The following is a 10,541-nucleotide window of genomic DNA, read 5'->3' as shown; positions in this document are numbered from 1 at the left end:
TATTTTTATCTTTCCTTTTTCTCTTTTTTACTTCTCGAGTCAAATATCCTAACCATGTTGACTGAATCATGGACGCGCGTCCGATACGTGGACACAGCACTACAACACTTGCGTCCGTGCTTCATAGGTTTTAGTGTTCTACCAAAGCTGGACTGATGAAGACTCCCTAGTCCCTAGCAGAATAAGAGACAAACTTAAAAAGGCGCGATCAGAACATACAATTTCTAACAAAGTATCATAAAATTGATGTATTACAATAATTAAACAATGTCAAACAATAGTCTCAGCCAAGTGGTATATCACTTCTATGTCATCTCCGTTATCAAGTACAGGGGGTCCACAAACCAGATAGTACATCAATATCTAGAACGCCAAATAACAAAAAACTGAAAATATATGCAAAGACTCTGTATCGAAACTAATATTTATTTTATAGAAGGAAGTGGATGTAACTAAATATGATTGCTCTTCAAGATGTTTGCCCTCCCTATAATCCTTGAATAAAGTCGTAACAACTTTATTATAAAGTACAGCATATGACTCGTTAAGTTAAGTACGACCAATATAAAGTTTGATTCCCTACTTAGGTAATAATTAAGTAAAATGAAATGTTATGTTAAACCGAGTCAAAATATATACACAAAAATAACAGCAAAATAACAAGTCGAAATTGAATAAACAGATGATTAGGTACAGAACATTAAGATCCATGCACAAACCCGCTAGCATTGATGCCTAGAGCTCTCAAACAATTAGTAAAACAATATGTATTAGGAAAAAATAGTAGGGGAACACAAACAAGATTTCCTCCCTGGATTTCAATTGCATAGTCATTCCTGATTACAGAATGTAACATTCAAAGCTTGACTGCTTGAGAGAGAAATACCTCTGCACGCACACAAATACACCACAGCAACATATCACACAACAAGTTAGTAATTTACATCACAGTGACTTGTGAGGCTAACATAACACCGAAAACACAACTTAACTCTATTACTTATTAACCAAATTAAGGCATCCTTTATAACACATGAAAATGCATATATAAACACACATATACATATATAATATAATTCGATTTGTGACTAAGGGCGGGAAATGACAGTATCATGGGCTTGAGTTGATTTGTGAAAAATCAAAGAACCTACAACATATAGTTTATCAAGGACAAACAAAGATTTCAGAGCTGATTTACCCACTAGATAAGAAAAATAAATTTAAGTCATACTGGAGAGATTTGTACCAATGAGTGTCTTATTAGCACCATTGCAACAATCAACAAAGCAGACAAGCAAGCTGCCCAATTTCATCTTATGTGTATTGCCTCCCACTTGGTCTCCTATAACCCTTGTCGTACTGTGCGAAACTTTTCTGGAATTTGAACCAGAAAAATCGTTGCCTTGAAAAGAAAACTAAGGGACATTTTAAAGAACAAGAACATTGTTTCAAAAAGAAGAGAGTTTTGAAGGAGATGTATGTTTAATCAAATTGGAGAAACTTAAAAACCATGAACTCATTGCAAAACACTGAATATTCAAAAAAGGGGCTGATAAATTATTTGTAGAACACAAGCATAAAACAATGATAACTTTTCACAAAAGATGTACAACTCTGTATTCCTTTTTCAAAAAGGAAGAGATGAATTTTCAAACCCCTTTTTTGTTTTTAAAAAGAATGTTTTGGGCCAAGGAAAATTTTGTAAGTATAAGTTAAGAGTTTCAAACAAGAAGCACAAAAAGATTTAAGGAAAAGTTTGATACTTACGACTGATTGAGAGAATTTGACAAGCAAGACTCATTTGATACAAAAGAAGTTCCATGAAGTAGAAAGCAAATTGGCAAGTGAAATTTCTCCACGCCCCTCACGCCATGAATTCTTACATGCAAAAATTCACAAGCGTGAAGAATACATTCGCAAATGCCTCTAACTGCATGTAACTTTTCTACTAACAAGTGAGATGTACCCGCAACGTCCCCCTTACAGCCAAAAAACAACTTTAGAGTAAGTTTTTTGTTTTTTAAAAAAAATAGCAGACCTTTTTAAGAAAAAAAACAGAAGCACGAAATACTTTTTTCTAGATGTGGTGTCAAAACCAATATATTTGGGTTAAATAAGCATTTTTTTTTTTCTCTAAAAAATATTTAGGATACACGTAACAGTTTTTCTAAAAAGAAGCACAGTATAATGATTGGAAAAACAGAGAGAAGGTAAACTTTAAACATAGAAGGATTTGGTTTAAAACAAATTGTCGAAATAAAAAAAACAGTGAATATGGTACTGAAATAAGTTAAAATACCGGCTTCCAAATCATTACTCCAGGGTAACAATGTAGATTGAGAGAGAGAGAGAGAGAGAGAGAATGAATGAAGAGCATCATCATCTCGATCGACTTTCTCTTACTTGCCAGTTCCCACACTTCATCTTTTATAGCAAATTCTAAAACCGAGTTGCGTGGGAAATACGCCACCGCCTTAAATTTTTACACCGCGGCAACTTCAGAAATATAAGCCCAAACCGACTAGCTTAAAACGCCCAGGCCTATTGCAAAGCCCAGACCTACGTTTTTCATTGTGCTCCTTGTCGTGAGACCATATCAACAAACCATAGTTAGAACCTTTTCTTATCTGTTTCTTTCCAATTCATAGCCCTATGCTGCTATGCATCGGTAATTTGTTGATAATTATGTCTCAACAATAATAATTCTCATAGTTCATTGTCAAGACCTGGACACATCCGCCATATCTAGGCCTCCGCACCATAGAATAACTAAGCACCCGATATTGTCGCCACTTATCATTGAAGCTTTGGGCCACATCTTGACATGGGTGTGGGTTTTTTAATCTTAAAAGGCATCGACATTAGTTAGTGAAACTTCCACTTTATCAACCCATGATAAATTTCTTTCTTGTTCAATGGGAGACTATTCCTCTTTTCAGTCCACACACTCTAACATTCATAACAAAGAATCCGCTCATTTCAATAATAAAACAACTAAGAGCATCTCTACTTGTTTCTACACATCTTGTTCACTTTTCAACATGAAAAACATATGACTTCTCATAAATATTATTATCCTTATCTGACTATTGAAGTAAATAGGGAATTTGAAAAGGCTTGTGCATCAGTTCAAAGCTTTAAAATTCCTTTTTTCTTTGCCTACAAGAAAAAGATATTCTCAATTTCTCAAAAAATTTGAAATTCGGCAGTTGTAGTTTTCTAGAGCTAAATCTCAAAAGAGAATGTGATCTGATCTGATTCCTTCCACTATGATCCGCTTCTTGGATTTTGTAAAGGACAGAGAGCCCTGTTTGCTTGCGCAAATCTTTGTCACAATTATCTGAAATGGACTCTAACAATACATAACATAACCTGCAGAACATCTCAATTATACTGTAGCAGTACACAACTCCAGTTATATATCTATAGGATTTTACATCATTTATGCAACATGGGAATCATCAATGTCTCAACCTAGAGGCTGGTAGATCTTCAAATATAGACATAATACAATTATAAGAAACAAAAACCAAAACTACTTGAAGAGTACTTTCAAGAGAGACCTCTAAATATCCTAATGATATGTAGCCTCAACAAATTTTCACAAATTGTTTAAACAGAAATTCAACTATATTTTACTAGGAAATTGGAAACAAAAGGCCTCTTACAGAGACTTGTTTTACAGTTATACATGGAAAGCATCAACGACAGTAATGGGTGCTTTATAGTTTCTTTCAATAATTAAAAATTTTGTGATGGTCCAATTAACAGAAAAAGACGGAAAAATTACGAGACTACCAATTCCAACAAAAAGGACAACCATACAGTGTAGAAAGACGATGGAAATTACTTACAAGTTACAAGGTCTGCACTAAATATACCTTGCATGGGCATAGCTTCGTAATCATGTAAACACATGAAAGTAGATCTGTATTGAATAATCTAGCAAAGTCAGTAAAACCTTTCGATGATGATACTAGAGATCTGGGGTTTGAACTCCGCCAGCATCAAAGAGTTACTGATCTCATTTAAAACAGACTTGCCAATAAAAAAAAATAAAAAATAAAAAAAATGCAAAATGTGTGACAAATTTATACCAGCTAGGTCTTTAAGTAGAATTCACAAGAGCAAGATATAAGAAGAAAGAAACATACATCCGATGACTGGTACAAAAATTTGAGTCCGGCCTAGGCGGCTTCAGAATGTTTGCCTTATCAAGAAGTCCCTAACCAGTGAAAGTGCTTCTGGTGCATCAGACTTCATACAACTTCCTGACATGACAAGAGAATCACCCAACAGATATACAACTGTGACTGGAAACAAGATAACAGTAAAACATATGATAGACAAAAAATAAAGTAAAATAACGGACACCTATAACTCAATGCCAGATGATAGTTCCTTTCGTGATATGCAGAAGCATGTGCTTGTTAACGCTTTGGCTGCAAAGGAGTGTATGCAACAATCAATTGTATTAACCAGAATATATTTAATTTGTGAAAAACTAATCATATATTTTTTTTATAATTGGATCTAGATGGATTTGAACCACCAACCTCTGAAATAAGAGTGCTCTAACCATTTGAGCTTATGAATCCATTCAAGAACACTTAACACGTCTACACTTAATTGGGGACTTACACAGCTATAGAGGAAAACGTTGTTTGAGTAAAGCGTTGGTCATCAAGGATTCAAGGATATCTAATAAATTTGACACAATACCGTATTTCAACTTTGGAAGGAGCTGGTTTTAACCTCTTCGTGCCGGGTGGGTTTTGTAATGTGCTGCTGAGTAATGAAAACAATGAATCGGCATTACACAAACCCAAATAAAAAAGTTCAAGTAAATTTAAATTAATATTAAAGGTCATTTAGATTTTTTTTTTTTAAAAAAAACGCATGGGGCATCATGCAAAAAAAAAACACGCCTAACCGGGGTCATCTTGGAATATCTAGTAGGCAATTTAAAATATCTTTATTTACTTAATTTAGATGTCCTTTTTCTATTAATAATTTAGATACATTTCACTAATGTCACTTAAATTAAATAATTACTCTTATTTTTCATATTAAAATTAAAACAAACTCTATTTTATTACATTTAAATAACATAATTATCTCCTATTTTATTTAAAATAAATAAATAGACGAGTCTCTCTTATATAATTACAATTAGAATCTAAAAAAATCATACTAACTATCTCGACAAACGGGTGGGTCATTGGTTGCTTAACATCTACAATAGCGTGAAACTTAAGACACGAGTTGAGCAGGCGAGAACTAACAAAAACTAGTCCCACACACGCTGTTATTAGAAATTTAGAAAGGCCCACCGTATTTTAGGCCTTCATAATGGACACTATATGTCTATATATATATATGTTTTGGGCCTTAAAAGAAGATCCAGTAGGCCCATGTGGGTGTGACTAAATTTTCGAGACAACCATCCGACAAAAAATAAAAAAATATAGATTTTCTTTACCAACTTCTGAAAATAATCGAATTCAACTCTACGACTTTCGATCAATCTCATTGCATGATCTCCACTCTTCAGATAACACAAAATTTTTATACCATCTCGAATCTAGCTTAAATAGCTTTATGTTAATAATGAGCTTGAATAATTATGGCAACTGAGTCTATAATTAGGCCACTTGAAAAAACACATGAAATTTAGTTATCGATGCCCATTTCAAATCTAGCTATGAAACCAGCTTCAATGGTGAGATTTTTATTAGTTTTAGTGTGGGTTTTAAGTTTGGGTATTGGTGTATTGAGTCAACAACAAGCACCATGGAGAATCCACACATTGTTTTCTGTAGAATGCCAAGATTATTTTGACTGGCAAACAGTTGGTCTTGTTCATAGTTTCAAAAAGGCCAAACAACCTGGACCAATTACAAGGCTTCTTAGTTGTACTGATGAGGAGAAGAAGCGGTATAGAGGAATGAAGCTTGCTCCTACTTTTGAGGTTCCTTCAATGAGCAGACACCCAAAGACTGGCGATTGGTATTCAACTTTTACTTAATTATTATGTTAAATATTTGTTCTTTTTATCATTTTAATTATTTTTTTTACTGTTTATGCATGTTGATGTTAATCTGTGGTCTTTTATGTTCCGTTTTTGCACATTTATGTTTAAAAGTGTGGTTTCTGTTCTATGCATTTTGGCAGGTACCCTGCAATTAACAAGCCCGCTGGAGTAGTTCACTGGCTCAAATATAGTAAAGAAGCAGAGAATGTTGATTGGGTTGTGATCTTGGATGCGGACCAAATAATTCGCGGTCCAATTATACCTTGGGAACTTGGCGCAGAGAAAGGAAGACCTGTTGCTGCATTATACGGGTAAGAAGAATTGACATAGGAAGTGGAAATGACATAGGGTACATTTTTTCCTTCTATGGTGGCGGTGTTACCTTTCCGAAATGCATCTGTAATACGGATTGATAGATTGAATAACTTGTTCAGATATTTGATTGGATGCGATAATATTCTTGCACAACTTCATACAAAGCACCCGGAACTCTGTGACAAGGTTGGTGGGCTTTTAGCAATGCATATTGATGACCTCAGGGCATTGGCCCCTATGTGGCTCTCAAAGACAGAAGAAGTACGTGAAGACCGCGCTCACTGGGCAAGAAATATAACTGGTGACATATATGAAAAGGGTTGGATCAGTGAAATGTATGGATACTCATTTGGTGCTTCAGAAGTGAGTACAATGACATCTCTTCTGTTTGTAATTATGATGTTCTGGTGCCGTGCTAAATCATTTTTTGTTTATGCGCTCTGCTTGTGTAGGTGGGACTTCACCACAAGATTAATGATGACTTGATGCTCTACCCAGGTTATATTCCACGCCCTGGGGTTGAGCCTATCCTTTTTCACTATGGATTGCCATTCAGTGTTGGGAATTGGTCTTTCAGTAAATTGGATCACCATGAGGATGGGGTCGTTTATGACTGCGGCAGGCTCTTCCCTGAGCCCCCATATCCCAGAGAGGTAGGTCACTAGATTAGAAATAGGATGCTGCAAATAGGGACAGCCTAGTGTATTTGATAAAATACAACTGGCTATAGTTGACATGTTACCCATCCATGATCAATGAGCACCACTTACTCATCAATCAGTACCATACACATCTCTTTGTCAGTATTGGATGCATGTATTCTCACCCAAAACTGTATTGATGGTAAGACCAAATTATGAATGCTTAATTGTTGGAGAAGGTATTACTGACTTAATTCACTTTCGCTGTGTCACAGTAGTTGCTATGATGTATATCTAAATTTGATGCAGGTCCAACTGATGGAATCCAATCCGGACAAAAGGCGAGCTCTGTTTTTGAGTATAGAATGTATAAACACTTTAAATGAGGGTCTTCTATTACACCACATCAAGTGGATGCTCTAAGCCGAAATGGTCAAAGTACTTGAGCTTTCTAAAGAGCAAGACGTTCTCTCAACTCACTTTCGCTGAAATATATAATTAAGTGATAACATGCGAAGTGAGGAAACAAAGGTACAAGATCAGTCGATTGAAGAACCAAGAAGGATGCACTCAAAAATACATACAATTTTTTTCCACAGAGTGTTCCCCATATTTTGACTGGCAAACTGTAGGACTTCTCCACAGTTTTCATCTCAGTGGCCAGCCTGGAAATATTACACGTCTACTCAGCTGCACCGAGGAAGACTTAAAAGCGATATACTGGCCATGATCTGGCACCTACACATCATGTCCCATCCATGAGCCGACATCCATTAACTGGAGACTGGTAATGCATTTCTCCTCTCTGAAGATATTTCCCTTCCCTGGATGAGATTTTGTGCATGTAGAGATAAAATGAAAGAATAAGTAAGCCCATTTTTTTTTAACGCTGCCACATTGTATTCTTCAAATGACCTAATAATTTGATGGTCAAAGATCTGCTGATATGCTTTCTTGTTAAAATTTCTGAAGAGATTTAAAATGAGATACTTGGAGTCAGTGCTATAGACTCTCTTCCTACCAGCCCTAAAAAGAAAGAGAGAAGAAAAGACCCTCTTGATGCTTTTCCAGTGGACAATAAAGTGGTAGGAAAGGTGCTACTAGACTAATAGAAAACAAGTTTAGGCTTTATCCGGTTCCAATTTTGTGGAAGCTAATTAAGGCCATGCCCCAGTTGTACAGGGTTTTGTGTTGGAGTGGAAGGTGTTATCATAATAATGCTGCTTACCTGCCAAGAGATCTGATAATTAAAGAACATTAATAACTATATTATCATTAATATCTTATCACTAACGCAGTTTTACTGTACTAATTATTGTTATTGTTAGTATTGTTTCTGTTCTCGTCATCGTCGTCTTCTAAGGAAATAATGTTGTGTCTGTTTTGGCATCTAGGTACCCAGCAATCAATAAACCTGCTGGTGTTCTCCATTGGCTTAATCATGTGGATACTGGCCTTGGGAATTCATAGTTATTCTAGATGCAGATATGATACTCAGAGGCCCAATAACACCATGGGAGTTTAATGCAACGCTGGCCATCCAGTTTCAACCCCTATGAGTAAGAATCTCTCTCTATCTCCGATAAACACAAACACTTGCACAAATTCATGTATTTCTGTGCAGATTTGTTACTCATTTGGTGATTTGATGCATGTCAGTACTTTATGGCTTAACCCCGTTTGTGCATTTCAGCTACCTTATAGGTTGTGACAATGAGCTTGCTGAGCTTCATACCAGTCATCCTGATGTCGCGATAAGGTTGGTGGTGTAATAATTATGCATGTAGATGACCTGCAAAGTTTGCCATGCTATGGCTGCACAAAACTGAGGAGGTCCGTGCCGATAAAAGCTCATTATTCAAAAATCTCACAGGTGATATATATGAATCTGGATGGATAAGTGAGATGTATGGTTACTCCTTTGGTGCAGCAGAGGTATGTTCGAATAGAGGCAGATTTTCTTAACGTAAAAAAGCTACATTATTTGACATCTGTTCAATCTATAAAGATGTGTACCCTTGTTGTCTTTCATGCAGCTGAATTTGAGGCACATCATTAACAAAGATATACTGATTTATCCTGGTTATGTTCCTGAGCCGGGCATCAAGTATAGGGTCTTCCACTATGGGTTAGAATTTAGTGTTGGAAACTGGAGTTTTGATAAGGCCAACTGGAGGAATGTGGACTTGGTCAACACATGTTGGGCTAACTTCCCAGATCCTCCTGATCCTTCAATACTAGATTCAACTGATCAAGACATTCTGCGAAGGGACCAGCTGAGCATTGAATGTGCAAGGACTATGAATGAAGCTCTCCGTTTGCACCATGAGAGGCAGAAATGTGGCAACACTCATATTGAAACTACCTCTAATCAGATCATTGAAGAAAAACCTATGTTGGCACGTCGAGTTGGAAAGTTTGATGGAAACTTGTACGTAAAAAGTAACCCCATGCCAACGACTGCATCTTCTGTGCCATCTATACCCGCCGAATGGATCATGTCTCTAACTCGTATAAATCTTGGATGATTTTTCTATGGATTTTTCAACTCTGGGCTTCTTAGCTCTCATGTCAGTGGTTCTGTTGGGCGTAAAAGCAGAAAACACGGAGTAAATCATACAGGAATAAGAGAAGAGCCTCACATTCTGGTTTCCTGGATACAAATGGGCATGATAGACATATTTATACTGACTTGTGATGAACGCAATAATCTGTACCTTCTCATATAATTTTGATCCAGTTTTGAGATATGATTCAGAAATTTCTGTACAATCCTGGAAGAAAAACGTCGTCAGTGTTATTAAGTCTAAGCTATTGGACTGGAATTTGTTGGTGAAGGACAAAGGATCTGATACTGTGCTATGTTGCTGAAGATGTTCATGGCTTAACTTGCACAATGTGAGTTGGGACTCTGCAATTGTTTGAAGAGTAATTGTGCTGAATTTACAATGCAATTGTAATCCAATTTTGAAAATGTATAATGTTTAACTTAGAGTGCAATTTTTAGGTTTCAACATGCTTGTAACTTACCATGCCGGTCATGGCAATATATTAGAGTATCATAGAAAAAATAAAAATAATAAGCACAATTTGAGAAAGAAAGTATTCAATGCGATTTTCCCTCCATCTTATGTCTGCTTTACTGTCTTAGCGGGCTAAGAATAGTTTCCCCTGCCGTGTAGGATTTTAATTAGTCCAAGTCGGGGATGGATATGGATTTCTTCGAGTAATCACATCTGTATAACCCCCAATACCAGAACTCTAAAAAGACATGCCTGCTTAAAAAGTACTTGCAAGGACTGCTCTTGAAAAATTGATAGGTTCTTCTTGCATCACACACGGCTACGATGCCTCCAGAATTCTAGATGCATACCACCGCCTCTTCAGAGATGTTTTGTCAGGATTCTTCTTGCATCAGTATGAACCCTAAGTACTTTGAAGTCAAAGACGGTAGGTACCGAAACAAGGTCACTAACAGATTAACAGAGGCTGACGCATATACAAAGATATCCACGTATGTCACATCATATACGCGATGCAAGGAGGTGATG

The 10,541-nt window shown here is 36.3% G+C and overlaps 1 pseudogene across 1 annotated transcript; it reads left to right on the top strand.

Moving 5' to 3' along the window:
* Positions 1–5,533: 5,533 nt before the first annotated feature.
* LOC147520531 (peptidyl serine alpha-galactosyltransferase-like) lies at positions 5,534–10,092 on the top strand (annotated as a pseudogene). The gene is made up of 8 exons (XR_015212659.1): positions 5,534–6,009; positions 6,175–6,345; positions 6,469–6,712; positions 6,802–7,002; positions 7,300–7,777; positions 8,385–8,544; positions 8,678–8,925; positions 9,027–10,092. The product of XR_015212659.1 is annotated as a peptidyl serine alpha-galactosyltransferase-like (transcript).
* The last annotated feature ends 449 nt before the right edge of the window (positions 10,093–10,541 follow it).

The sequence above is a fragment of the Coptis chinensis genome, chromosome 2 (genome assembly GCF_015680905.1).
Source record: "Coptis chinensis isolate HL-2020 chromosome 2, ASM1568090v1, whole genome shotgun sequence".
NCBI classification, from domain to species: domain Eukaryota; kingdom Viridiplantae; phylum Streptophyta; class Magnoliopsida; order Ranunculales; family Ranunculaceae; genus Coptis; species Coptis chinensis.
This window is presented reverse-complemented; position numbering and strand designations above follow the sequence as displayed.